We start from the raw sequence: 13,924 nt of genomic DNA on the forward strand, positions 1-13,924 counted from the left end.
AAGGCATCATCAAAGTCCTTAAAGCAAAAAGGGTATCAGATCTGATCTCATTAGAAATTAGGATTAGAAATCAACTAGGTTGCTGAAATTCTGCATGACTACATGTTAGACATAGAATCATGCATACTTGTTTAGGATAAATGTTTGAAATTCTGGATCTATTTTTGTTGTAGAGAAATGATCTCTAGCATGCATAAGAATTAAATTATTTAGTTCATACTTCCGCTGTAAATTTTTTAAAATTATATGCATGTGATCACTAGGGTTCCCAACAAGGTGGTGGCATCGAGATCCTATGAAACTTGGATGGATTTAGGTTTTTAGAAAATACTGGATCTATTTCCCAACTTAGGGCTTCACATTAACAAGAATTGTGATGCTATAGGATCGATACTAAAGATTTGGCTTGTGATCAACTTAATTATTATTAGATCCATTCCTACTAATCTACATAGGCAACTAGGATGATTCAGATAATCTACCGCCTTAAGGGGGGATATTCTTAGTTTTAATCAAAATGTGCTAATAGAAAAATTCCTTGGTTGACTCACCAAAGTTGACCAATTCTTTGATTACATGGAGGTTCTAGAAGAGTAAGTAGAATTAGTGGCTTAAGGGTGGAGCTTCTACATAGTGGGATCTACTTCATGATAAGCAAAAGGGCAATGAAAGAACACAATATTGGATGAAAAAATTGTTGACAGGTAGATTTGTGCCTCCAAATTATGAGCAATATCTACTTTAGCAATACCAGAATTGTGCACAAGCACATAGATTTCTCCATGAGTATAGTACATAATTTCTCATGTTGTCGTCGAGGAATAATTTTATAAAATAGAAGATAAACAAGTTGTGAGATAAGTAAACTTCTTGTGACCAATGATATGTGATCAGATGGCTCTATTAAAAGTGATCTCTAACCTATGTGTCATATAGATATCTTAGAAACCAAATAGATAGTTTCATTATGCTAGTATGCTAAAATACATAATAAAGTATTTAAATTGAAAATCCATCTTCTAGGCCATAATATGCACATATTAAAAAATATCTTTTAATCTTCATATTTTAATAGTTAATAATAGCAAAACATGGTCTTGCACCATTTTAAGTGTTCATTCTTGCATGAACTTGATCCATAGATTAGAGACTTACTAAACATGCATTTTTTATTTCTAAACATTTCTAGTGGTATAGATTCATTAATTTGGTTGCCTATTATTATTTTTGAGCATGAGAAGAGTAGATATCGAGCTATTAAATATCTTTCTACTACCCTCTGCTACGATTTTAATCTTGCTCTTTTTAAAAGGAAAATTAAATGTAGAATACCCCAAGTATAGGGTGTAGCAAAGTAATACTCTCGGTGAGTCCGAGATCGAATCCACAGGAATTTGATAGTGAACAAAAACTAAAGGCTAAATAATATTCAGATTGACAAAAATATAACTAAGGCATTAGGATTCAGCCTAGCCTTAGCTAAAGGAGATTTAGCTATCCATATGAGATGCAAGCATTTTTATAAAAGGGATTAGCATAAAGAATAACTTAAAATAAACATAAATTCCTTTTTTTTTTCTTTGGTTCAGAAAACAGGGTGCTCTGTTTCTTCTCCCGGCTGCTTTCTCCCTTCCGTGGCCCGGCTGGATGAGGAATCGTGGCTTCTCCTTCTTGGCTTCTTCTCCTCTCTCGCCCAGACTTGGATGGATCCGGCCTCCCTCTCCTGATTTGCTCCGTCCGGCTGGGAAAATCGGAAGAGGAGGTGCAGATGGATGGCTTCCTGGTAGCCTCTCCTCCTTGCTCCACCGGACTTGGATGGATCCGTGGCTTCTTCTCCTCTCTCGCCCGGACTTGGATGGATTGGAAGAGGAGATGCTCCGGATGGCTCCCTGGTTGCTTGCTCGGCTGCCTTCTTATAGCATTTTGAAGAGGCCGGATGAAATGCGGCTGAGATGCGGGGTGGAGGGAGTTGCGAATATGGGAAGACTCCTCGTGGATGGAATTAATTTGCTGGGAACGGCTGGAAGAAGATAAAACGATCGGATGCATGGAATACGTGGATGGCCGTTGGGGTGTTGACAAGACTCCTCAGCTGGAAGCTCTATTCCGAAATGGATGATCCGATTGCATGTGCTGGGAGGTCACGGACGATTGGAAGACGCTGGGAAGCTCCTCACGCGTGCTCTGTTCGTTAGGGAGTTGCTGAGGTGGGATGCAAGAAAGAGCCGGTTTGGAAGCGGATGAGACACGGGGTGGAGGTCGTGAGATGCCATGCGAATGGCTTGGGACGCTTCGAACGAATGAGATGGGGAATGAGACGGTTGGGAAGCTGAGATGCGGCTTGGAATGTTGGGTTTGTTCCACACCAGAGGAGATGGGATGTTGATTCGGTTGCCATCGGGCATTGGGCTCAAACCCAGCGTTATTGAGTCTCTTGGATTACTTGCACTCAAACACAAATAAAACATTAATTAATTAATTTTATTAATAAAGATTAGCTATAATACTAATTAAGATAATATGAAAATTTTGTGTACTCTCATCACACCCCCCAACTAGCTTATTGCTAGTCTCTAGCAATTTAGTGTGAAAATGATAAAATGAGGGTGCAAAAGTATTGTTTATTTTATTAATATATATCAATATGCATGAATTAAAATAAATACTCACTTTCGTAGAGCATTACGATTGCACTTAGCACGTGCAACAAGCCGTTAAACCCCTAGGTTACCCTAGTGGACGAGTGTTGTCTCGTGAGGGTTTGCAGTGATGTTACCCACAAACATCATTTTTAAGTTAAAAGATACTTTAAAACATAGCAACCCTTAAGGCAAATGTAAATGTGACGTCTCAGAATACCTATACCTCCACCACAATTGGGTACCCCTTGAGTTCTAGGTGCACTACTCAAATTCACAAGTGTTAACTACCATTTGTTAGCTCCGACCACTAAATTTTCCGAATATCACATGTTATTTGTCCAGAATGGTTCGCATATAAAAATGAAGCTATCAATCCCAACTAGACATCCCAGGTACACAGAGTTCTAAAACAATGGAGTCAAACCAGTCATCCACAGTCACTTGGTTTAAGTTTAACTAACTCACTCTTTTTTTTTTTTATTTTTTTTAATATAGTGACTACAACAGTCCAACTCCATTAGGCTCTAGTAAGGTCCATGTAACGAGCTTTGGGTCAATGACTCTTGATCCAGTTGGCTCAAGGCATTAGGTGAAACACCCCTCGGACTTAATTACTCGAACCAGACTACGCCACGAGGCCAGACTAGTCACTTATTTCAGTCATTTTCACCTTTTTACGCGAACACTCGCTGCTTTGTAGGCAAGAGGCCCGGTTACTCAGTGAAGACAAACTGTATTATTTCTCTCTTTTTTTTCTTTTTTTTTTTATTTTTTTATATACATATGTAACGTGACTGTATTGTGACTATAGGTCAACCAAGGTCAGAACATAAGGCACCCAGGTGATCTAGCCGGGAATTTCAAACTCTATCTTTATGTGAAAACCAAATCATGAACTTTAGACAAGGACACTCGTACTTCTCTTGCGAATAAGGTCAACAAACAAATAGGTAACACAAGTGAACTCCTGAGGCTTCCTATTGTCATTGAATACTTGTGTGGGGATCTAATAATAGGTCTCTGATAAGTCATAATGCGCTCCTTGCCTTAATAGCTGCACATGTTTATTCTTTGAAAAATTAAAGTGGTAATTAAATGCAACAAAATATATGTTTGTTATTATTATTACTATTATTATTATTATTATATATATATATTATTATTATTATATTATTTATTTAAAGATTTTTTTTTTTGAAAGATATGACAATTGGTATGATATATAGAAAAATACATAATCTCTCCCCCCAACTTAATTCAACATTGTCCCCAATGTTTCAACATGAATGCATAAATATGCATTAATGATTGTATGAAGGATAATAAGGCTGAAGGTTAGAATTTACCTGATAGAATGACTGCACACTGTTGTTGCTCACCAATTGTCATATCAATAGAAAATGAAAGAAAGAAAAATTATGTACAAACAGAGGATCTCTAGCAGATATAGAGATCAATCCTGATAAACAGGATCTCCCAGATTGGTCGATTCAACCTCTGGGGTAAAGTTGTCCAAAAATAACTTCAAACGTTGGCCATTTACTTTAAAAATATTACCGGTGTTTGGATTCTCTATCTCAACGGTTCCATACGGATAAACAGTTTTAACTATAAATGGGCCGGTCCACCTAGATCTCAATTTTTCTGGAAATAAATGAAGTCTTGAATTATACAATAGAACTTTCTGGGAAGGCTCAAATGTTTTTCTATAATATTTCTATCATGAAAGACTTTCATTTTGTTCTTATAAATTCGAGCATTCTCATATGCTTCATTCCTGATTTCCTCTAGTTCATTAAGTTGAAGTTTGCGTAGTGAACTAGCCTTATCCATATCAAAATTAAATCTCTTAATAGCCCAGTAGGCTATGCTCCAATTCCACAGGCAAGTGACACGGTTTACCAAAAATAAGACGGTACGGAGACATACCAATCGGGCTTTTAAAAGCAGTACGATAAGCCCAAAGTGCATCAGTTAAACGCAAAGACCAGTCTTTGCGATTTGGGTTAACCGTTTTTTCAGAATATTCTTAATTGATCGATTGGATACTTCAACTTGTCCACTTGTTTGTGGATGATAAGGGGTGGCGACTTTATGGGTGATCCCATATTTTCGCATTAAAGCCTCAAAAGGCTTATTACAGAAGTGTGAACCCCCATCACTGATGATGGCTCGAGGCGTTCCAAATCTGGAAAGAATGTTTTTTTTAAAAATTTTAAACAGTTTTGTGGTCATTATGTTTGCAAGGAATTGCCTCAATCCATTTGGAGACATAATCTACAGCTACTAAGATGTACAAATTTCCGAATGAAGGAGGAAATGGACCCATAAAATCTATTCCCCAACAATCAAATATTTCGATAATTAAAATTGGGTTGAGGGGCATCATATTCCTACGAGTTATCCCACCTAACTTTTGACAACGCTCGCAAGCTTTGCAAAGGTTATGGGAATCTTTGAACAAGGTGGGCCAATAGAAACCGCATTGTAAAATTTTTGCAGCCATTTTCTTAGCAGAGAAATGACCACCGCAAGCTTCAGAATGACAAAAGGAAATGACACTAATAAATTCGTCATTAGGTACAATCTCCTAATAATTTGGTCTGGGCAGTATTTGAAAAGATAAGGATCATCCCAGAAGAAATTTTTTATTTCGGTCAGAATTTTTCTTTTGTCCTGTTTATTCCAATGAATTGGGAGTTCACCCGGACAAGAAAATTTGCAATGTCTGCAAGCCAGGGTGACGACTGGATCTCAAAGAGTTGCTCATCAGGGAAAGTGTCTCTTATGGGTGAATTGTCTATGGAATCTGGAAGAGTGAGACGGGACAAGTGATCAGCTACTATGTTCTCTACTCCCTTTTTATCTCTTATTTTCAGAAAAAATTCTTGGAGCAGAAGGATCCACCTAAGCAAACGTGCCTTAGCATCCTTTTTTGAAAGAAGGTACTTAAGGGCAGCGTGGTCAGTGTAGATAATAATTTTGGATCCAATCAAGTAAGACCTAAATTTGTCTAGTGCAAATACTATGGCAAGTAGTTCTTTTTCCGTAGTGGTGTAATTCTTTGTGCACTATTTAAAGTCTTACTTGCATAGTAGATAACATAAGGTTCCTTTCTTTTCTTTGCCCTAGAACTACCCCAACTGCATATTCACTAGCATCACACATAATTTCAAAAGGAAGCGACCAGTCAGGTGGTTGCATGATGGGAGCAGAGGTCAGCAAGCTTTTAAGTTTATCAAAAAGCTCTTTGACATTCTTCAGGACCACACAAATTGGGTTTCCTTTTGAAGGAGATTACATAAGGGTTTAGATATTGAGCTAAAATCTTTAATGAATCTCCTATAAAATCCTGCATGACCCAAAAATGAGCGTATATCTTTGATAGTTTTTGGGTTGGGTAAATTAGCAATTAAGTCAATTTTAGCCTTGTCTACTTCAATTCCTTCAGATGAAATAACATGCCCAAGAACAATTCCCCTAGTTACCATGAAATGGCACTTTTTCCAGTTTAAGATTAGATTCTTCTCCTCACACCGAATTAAGACTAGCCTTAAATGGTTCACACAGTTTTCAAAAGAGGAGCCAAAAACTAAAAATCATCCATGAAGACTTCCAAAAAATGCTCAAACATGTCAGAGAAAATACTGAGCATGCATCTTTGGAAGGTTGCAGGAGCATTACATAATCCAAAAGGCATTCTCTTGTAAGCAAATGTGCCAAAAGGACATGTGAAAGTGTCTTTTCCTGATCTTCAGGATCAATTGCAATTTGGTTGTAACCTGAATAGTCATCTAGGAAGCAATAAAATTTAATGACCTGCCAACCTTTCTAAGATTTGATCAATAAAAGGTAAAGGAAAGTGATCCTTCCTAGTGACAGAATTAAGTTTTCTATAGTCAATGCATACACGCCAACTAGTGGGGACCCTAGTTGGAACTAATTCATTGTTGGCATTTTTGACTACAGTAACACCAGATTTTTTCGGGACCACTTGGGTTGGACTTACCCATTTACTATCTGAAATTGGGTAGATCATACCCGCATCCAGAAGTTTCAGAACTTCTGCCCTAACCACATCCTTCATGTTTGGGTTCAATCGACGTTGAGGTTGACAAGAAGGTTTGGCATCAACTTCTAGGTGGGATTCTATGAGTGCAAATTGAGGGACTAATTCCCTTGATATCAGCAATTGTCCACCCTATTGCTCCCTTATGCTCTTTGAGAATTTCTAATAATTTTAGTTCTTGACTTTGTTCGAGTTGGGATGATATGATCACAGGAAAAGTCTCTTCTTGACCAAGGTATGCGTACTTGAGCTCAGATGGCAAAGGCTTTAGCTCAAGTTTAGGTGCTTGAACACTAGATGGTAGAGGACTATTGTTGTATGGAGGTAATTCTTCAAAACAAGATTTCCACCTATCTATATCCAACAAAGGAGCTGAATCTAATATAGCACTGATTTCTCTAAAGTTTTGGTTTATCTCTGTATGTCCAAAAGCATGTTTCTAAAGGATCAGAAGAAAGAGATGGGACAAGAGCATCTTCTACAATGGAGTCGATCAAATTAACTCCATGAATTTCATCATTTTCATTGTCGTTATCGGGTTGTTTGCATATGTTAAATATATTAAAATCTATAGTCATATTTCCGAATGATATTTTCATTATTCCATTTCGACAGTTAATCAAAGCATTGGAAGTAGCTAGAAATGGGCGGCCTAAGATAACAGGTATTGGAGTGGTTACAATTCATGACAGGCTGGGTATCTAATACTATGAAGTCGACTGGAAAGTAGAATTTATCAATTTGGACAAGTACATCCTCGACTACTCCTCTTGGTATCTTTATAGATCGATCGGCAAGTTGGAGAGTAACCTTGGTGGGTTTTAGTTCACCAAGTCCTAACTGTTCATAAACTGAATAGGGCAGTAAGTTAACACTTGCACCTAAATCAAGAAGAGCTCGTTGTATCCTGAAGTTTCCTATGATACAAGATATGGTAGGACAACCAGGATCTTTATACTTAGGTGGGGTGTTGTGTTTGAGAATAGCACTCACCTGTTCAGTTAGAAAAGCTTTCTTTTGTACATAAATCTTTCGCTTTATGGTACAAAGATCTTTTAAAAATTTGGCATAAGATGGGATCTGCTTAATGGCATCTAATAAAGGAATGTTAATCTTTACTTGTTTAAAGATATCCAGAATTTCTTGGTCAGGTATTCCCTTTTTAGCTGCAAGCAAGCGCTGAGGATATGGAGCAACTATCTTGTGATGGGGCATTGAATCATTTTGTTCATTATCATCTTCATCCTTCTTTTCAATAGATTTTTCAGGTTTGTCATCTTTTGTCGGAATTTCTTTGTTAATTATTTTTCCACTACGAAGGGTTGTGACAGACTTAACTTGTTCAAATTTTTGTTGGGATGAACTGCTTCATGGACCTCATGTTGACCCTTTGGGTTAGATTGAGGTTGGCTGGAAATGTCCCTTTTTCCCTAACATTGAGTTGAGCCTCAATTCTACCTACAGAATTTTTAAGTTCTTGGAGTGATTGTATTGTATTCTGATTATTTGAGTCTGCCCTTGCATGAAGGTTTGCAAAGTATCTTCAAGGGATTTCCTATGTGGTGGCACATAAGGAGTAGGAACAGAATTTCCTTGAGATTCATTGGCAGTGGGTCCATGTCTCCAGCTAAAGTTAGGATGGTTTCGCCAATTAGGATTATATGTTTCTGGAAATGGTCTTTTATAAGTATTGGTGAAATTTGCTTGATCATGCAACACTTCTTGAAAAGCAGGGATTGTAGGACAATCCTTGGTCATATGTGCATTACTCTTGCAAATTCCACATATACTTTCAACAATAGTTTGTGCTTTTCCTATATTAGTTTTGCTTAATTCCATGGCTTCAACCTTCCTAGTCAGATTAGCAATTTTTACATTGACATCATTATCATCTTTAATAAGATATATTCCTCCTTTTGCATTAGGTTGCTATTTAGATTTTTCATTTTTTATCTGTTGTATCCCAAGCTTGTGCATTTTCTGCTAAAAGATCAAAATAATCCCAGGCTTCATTTGGTTCCTTACTCATGAATTCTCCGTTACAAATCATTTCTACAAATTGTCTCATATTTGAGGACAAACCATCATAAAAGAAACTAATGACCCTCCAAATTTCATATCCATGATGTGGGGCAAGCAAGCAGAAGGTCCTTAAATCTTTTCCAACACTGAAAAAATGTTTCTCCATCTTTTTGTGCGAAGTTCATGATATTTCTTCTAAGTGTGTTTGTTTTATGTGTTGGAAAGAATTTCTTTAAAAATTCTCTTGTCATTTCTTGCCAGGTGGCTATGGTCCTAGGCCTTAAGGAGTGTAACCATGACTTAGCTTTTTCCTTTAAAGAAAAAGGAAATAACTTAAGCTTAACTACGCTCTTCAGTGACATCATTGAAATGAAGTGTTGAACACACTTCATCAAATTCTTTTAGGGTGCAAATAGGGACTTTCAGAATCAAGTCCGTGAAACTTTGGGAGTAATTGGATTTTTCCTGGTTTCATGTCAAAAGCTCCGCAGCAGTAGGAATAACCATACAAGATGGGGTACTGGTCCTAGTGGGTTGTAGATAATCACGAAGCGTTCTAATAGGTAAGTCATCTTGAAATTCATTATCTCCCTGATTACTACCATTATCTTCCATTTGATTATTTGAACTTTTATCCCTAGATTCAACTCGGAATAATCTTTTCGTTTTATCCCTTTGCCACAACCGCATATACTGACCAATTAACCAGTCGATTTTTTTTTTAATTATTATTATTATTATTTATTTATTTATTTATTTTGTATATATATATATTTTAGAGTTTTGGATGAGTATGAATATTACCTAAAGCTATGAATATTGACACCCTGCTACTAAAATTATTCACAATCAAACAGTATCAAAGCATAGCACCCTTATTTCTAATGTTTTCCTAAAAATTTCTAGACAGCTCCTAACTGGTTTGAAAAGTACACTTAAGCCTCCAATCCTAGTCGACCAGGTAAGCTCCCAGGTAAGTGGAGGGGTCACGATGCGTATAGCAAAGGTCCCACTTAAAATCCACTTTTCTCGAACAGAAACTGTCTCCCTTCAATCACTTAGAGGGACAAAGCTTGCCTAGACATCGACCGGGGTCATAGAACGAAATTGGTGCAACTTTCAGTGGTCTTCGTCCTATTGAGCCTCGAATATCCTTAGGGGCCAACGTCTAGTTGATTTTAATTAGGCTTAGGATATTTATGCCACTGGGATGATTTTGGGCTAAGGACGAGTGATGAAATCCCGACCTTATCTTTTTAATGGGTTCAGCCCTTAGGTTATTTTATGCAAATGCCTTTATACTATATGCAACAATCAAGAAGATTTTTAACATTTTATGTCATGACATTAAATTGCATTTGAATAGTTGATCAAGCAAACTAGCTAAATTTTTTTTCTTTTTATTTATTTATTTTTTATTATTTTATTATTTTAATTAATAATTTTTTTAAATAATTTTTTTTAAACAAGAGTAAAATTCTAATCTAGGAAAAATAGAACTAGTATGAACAAAATAGGAAAAATAATTTAAATACTCACGGGCCGGAGTTCGTTCACTCCCGGGAATCCAAAAATTTGATCTTGATCTTCCTCGTTACTAATCCCGCTTTTTGTCGTCCTTGAATCTGAAAAGATTTGAAATTTCAGCTGTGTTAGAAATAAAGAAAAATTGAAGAAACAGAAAGTAAAAATTGAAATTTTGCAGCCTTGTTCTCGTTCGCACGTTGCAAATCCCCGGCAACGGCGCCAAAAACTTGCTACGATTTTAATCTTGCTCTTTTTAAAAGAAAAATTAAATGTAGAATACCCCAAGTATAGGGTGTAGCAAAGTAATATTCTCGGTGAGTCCGAGATCGAATCCACAGGGATTTGATAGTGAACAAAAACTAAAGGCTAAATAATATTCAGATTGACAAAAATATAACTAAGGCATTAGGATTCAGCCTAGCCATAGCTAAAAGAGATTTAGCTATCCATATGAGATGCAAGCATTTTTATAAAGGGATTAGCATAAAAAAATAACTTAAAATAAACATAAATTCCTTTTTTTTTCTTTGGTTCAGAAAACAGGGTGCTCTGTTTTCTTCTCCCAGCTGCTTTTCTCCCTTCCGTGGCCCGGCTGGATGAGGAATCGTGGCTTCTCCTTCTTGGCTTCTTCTCCTCTCTCGCCCAGACTTGGATGGATCCGGCCTCCCACTCCTGATTTGCTCCGTCCGGCTAGGAAAATCGGAAGAGGAGGTGCAGATGGATGGCTTCCTGGTAGCCTCTCCTCCTTGCTCCACCGGACTTGGATGGATCCGTGGCTTCTTCTCCTCTCTCGCCCGGACTTGGATGGATTGGAAGAGGAGATGCTCCGGGATGGCTCCCTGGTTGCTTGCTCGGCTGCCTTCTTATAGCATTTTGAAGAGGCCGGATGAAATGCGGCTGAGATGCGGGGTGGAGGGAGTTGCGAATATGGGAAGACTCCTCGTGGATGGAATTAATTTGCTGGGGAACGGCTGGAAGAAGATAAAACGATCGGATGCATGGAATACGTGGATGGCCGTTGGGGTGTTGAGAAGACTCCTCAGCTGGAAGCTCTATTCCGAAATGGATGATCCGATTGCATGTGCTGGGAGGTCACGGACGGTTGGAAGATGCTGGGAAGCTCCTCACGCGTGCTCTGTTCGTTGGGGAGTTGCTGAGGTGGGATGCAAGAAAGAGCCGGTTTGGAAGCGGATGAGACACGGGGTGGAGGTCGTGAGATGCCATGCGAACGGCTTGGGACGCTTCGAACGGATGGGGAATGAGACGGTTGGGAAGCTGAGATGCGGCTTGGAATGTTGGGTTTGTTCCACACCAGAGGAGATGGGATGTTGATTCGGTTGCCATTGGGTATTGGGCTCAAACCCAGCGTTATTGAGTCTCTTGGATTACTTGCACTCAAACACAAATAAAATATTAATTAATTAATTTTATTAATAAAGATTAGCTATAATACTAATTAAAATGGTATGAAGATTGTACTTTTGTGTTCTCATCACCCTCCATGTTGGATGATTCATCATTTGGATCAAAACATGCATGCTTTCTTCAAGTGAGGTGTGGATGGATGGCAACTAATAAGAAAAGAAATTGAGATGGCTCTCCAAAATGTTCACTTGATTCAAATAATCAACTTGATATAGAAAATTCAACGTCAAGGAGATACTCTTGATATGAATCAGCTTGATATGACATTTAACTCACCTAACACATAGACACAAGATTATCTCCCGCCCATATAGGACAAATGATTGCAAGAAATTGAATTGTTTCCATTATAATGTAACATACAAAAATTTAAAAAACATACCAATATCCAATGAGAATAGCATGGAGGTTTTCTGAAAATTGAAGAAGGAAATTTGAATTCACAAAATTTCCTTTGTTCTTTTTGCTTCTTGTCCCTTTTTATGGAATAAAAGATTTCTGCACAATAGTATGTTATTTCCTCCTCCTCCATTCTCTTATTCATTCTTAATATCATCAAGCATGAGCTCATCTTCATCTAGCACTACCTTGAACATTGCAATGTTAGCACAATCGTCAACCATGCAGTCCTTGAAGCTAACTTCAAAAAACTACCTAATATGGAAAGAGCAGGTCATTCCATTGATTGAGGGATCACCAAAGTTACATCAATAATAAGAGCAATAAACTTGAACTAGTGATGCTTACCTCTGAAGGGAAGAAGGAAGTTAATCCATCCTACAGAGCATGGAAGAAAGAAGATAGACTACTAAAAAGCCTGATCTATGGTAAACTCTCAAAAGAAGTGCTGATATTAGTTGTCGGTCAAGATTCAACAAGAAAAAATTGCAATAGTCTGGAGGACTCTTTGCCAGAGTTTCCTAGGAAGGGCAATTCTTTCTTTTCCAACAAATCAAGTCAATCCTTAAAGGTAACAATCTGTTTCATAGTATCTAAAATATTTCAAGCATTTATGGGATAACTTGGCAACAATTCAAAAACCATTATCTAACAAAGACAAGATATATTGGCTTGTGAATGGCCTTGGATGCAAGTTTGGAAACTTCACTAGTACTATCATGGTAAAGCCTCAGTTGTCTATGTGGGTATAGTTTCATCTCACATAGGTTTCATGAACAGAATGCAATTTTGAAGCCTCAAAGCAAGAAGAACTATACTAGTTTCATGGGAGAGGCAAGAATCTTAACTCACTTATCAAATGTGTGGATTTACACAAACAACCCAAGGACAACATTCTAAAACTAATTCTCAAGATGAAAATGTCATAAGAGGTGATAACTCCTTTCACGGACGTTAGGATGGTCACAGTCAAAGCTTGTAGAGATACAAATAAAAGCTAATTGGTAACATGCCAAATTTTCTCGAACATGGGTATTCCTCTCAATTGCTAGAATTGCTTCAATCATACCTATGAAACTGAACAAATTTCTTTTGCACTTGCACCTATGACCATTATAGAACCATAAGATTTAGAACGGAATGCAGATACAAGTGCAAGCTCTCACATGACAAATAATCTACATATATTTCAATTTTTGAGGCCTTATTCTGGAATGGATAAAAAAATTGTTAGTAATAGAGGTTATTTAGACACTACTTGTATTAATGATGCCATCATATCAAATATAGGAAAAAACATACATATTAATAATGTTCTATTATTTCTTGAAATCGAAATGAATGTATTACCAATAGTACAACTTGCAAATAAAGGGTTTATGATCAAGGACCACATAATGGAGAAGATAATAGTTTTGAGACTAGAAATGGTCCTATATATAATCTCTTGGAGCACCAAAAGAAATAATATTTTCTAATAATGTATCAAAAGTTGAAGAGGGACATATAGCAGCAAGCACTATGGCATGCCAATGGATGAATAATTTCCTTCTTGAATAAATCAAATTGAATCATTACTTCTGATTGAAATAAAGAAGGCCTTATTTTGTGAAAGTTGAGAACTAGTAAAAGTCCAAAACTTCATTTTATTAGCCATGTTAGTAGATCTATTAAGGAGAACAACCTAGGAGCTTATTAAGGAAAGCAACCTAAAAGCCACCCACAAGGTTATTTTCCTTGTTAGCCACATAGCTATCTTCTAGGTATGCCATCTTACCTTATTTAGCTTGATTTGCTATCTTGTCTAGACCATCCCTCGTAACGTGATTAGTCTGATATG

The sequence above is a fragment of the Phoenix dactylifera genome, unplaced genomic scaffold, assembly GCF_009389715.1.
Source record: "Phoenix dactylifera cultivar Barhee BC4 unplaced genomic scaffold, palm_55x_up_171113_PBpolish2nd_filt_p 000146F, whole genome shotgun sequence".
NCBI lineage: Eukaryota > Viridiplantae > Streptophyta > Magnoliopsida > Arecales > Arecaceae > Phoenix > Phoenix dactylifera.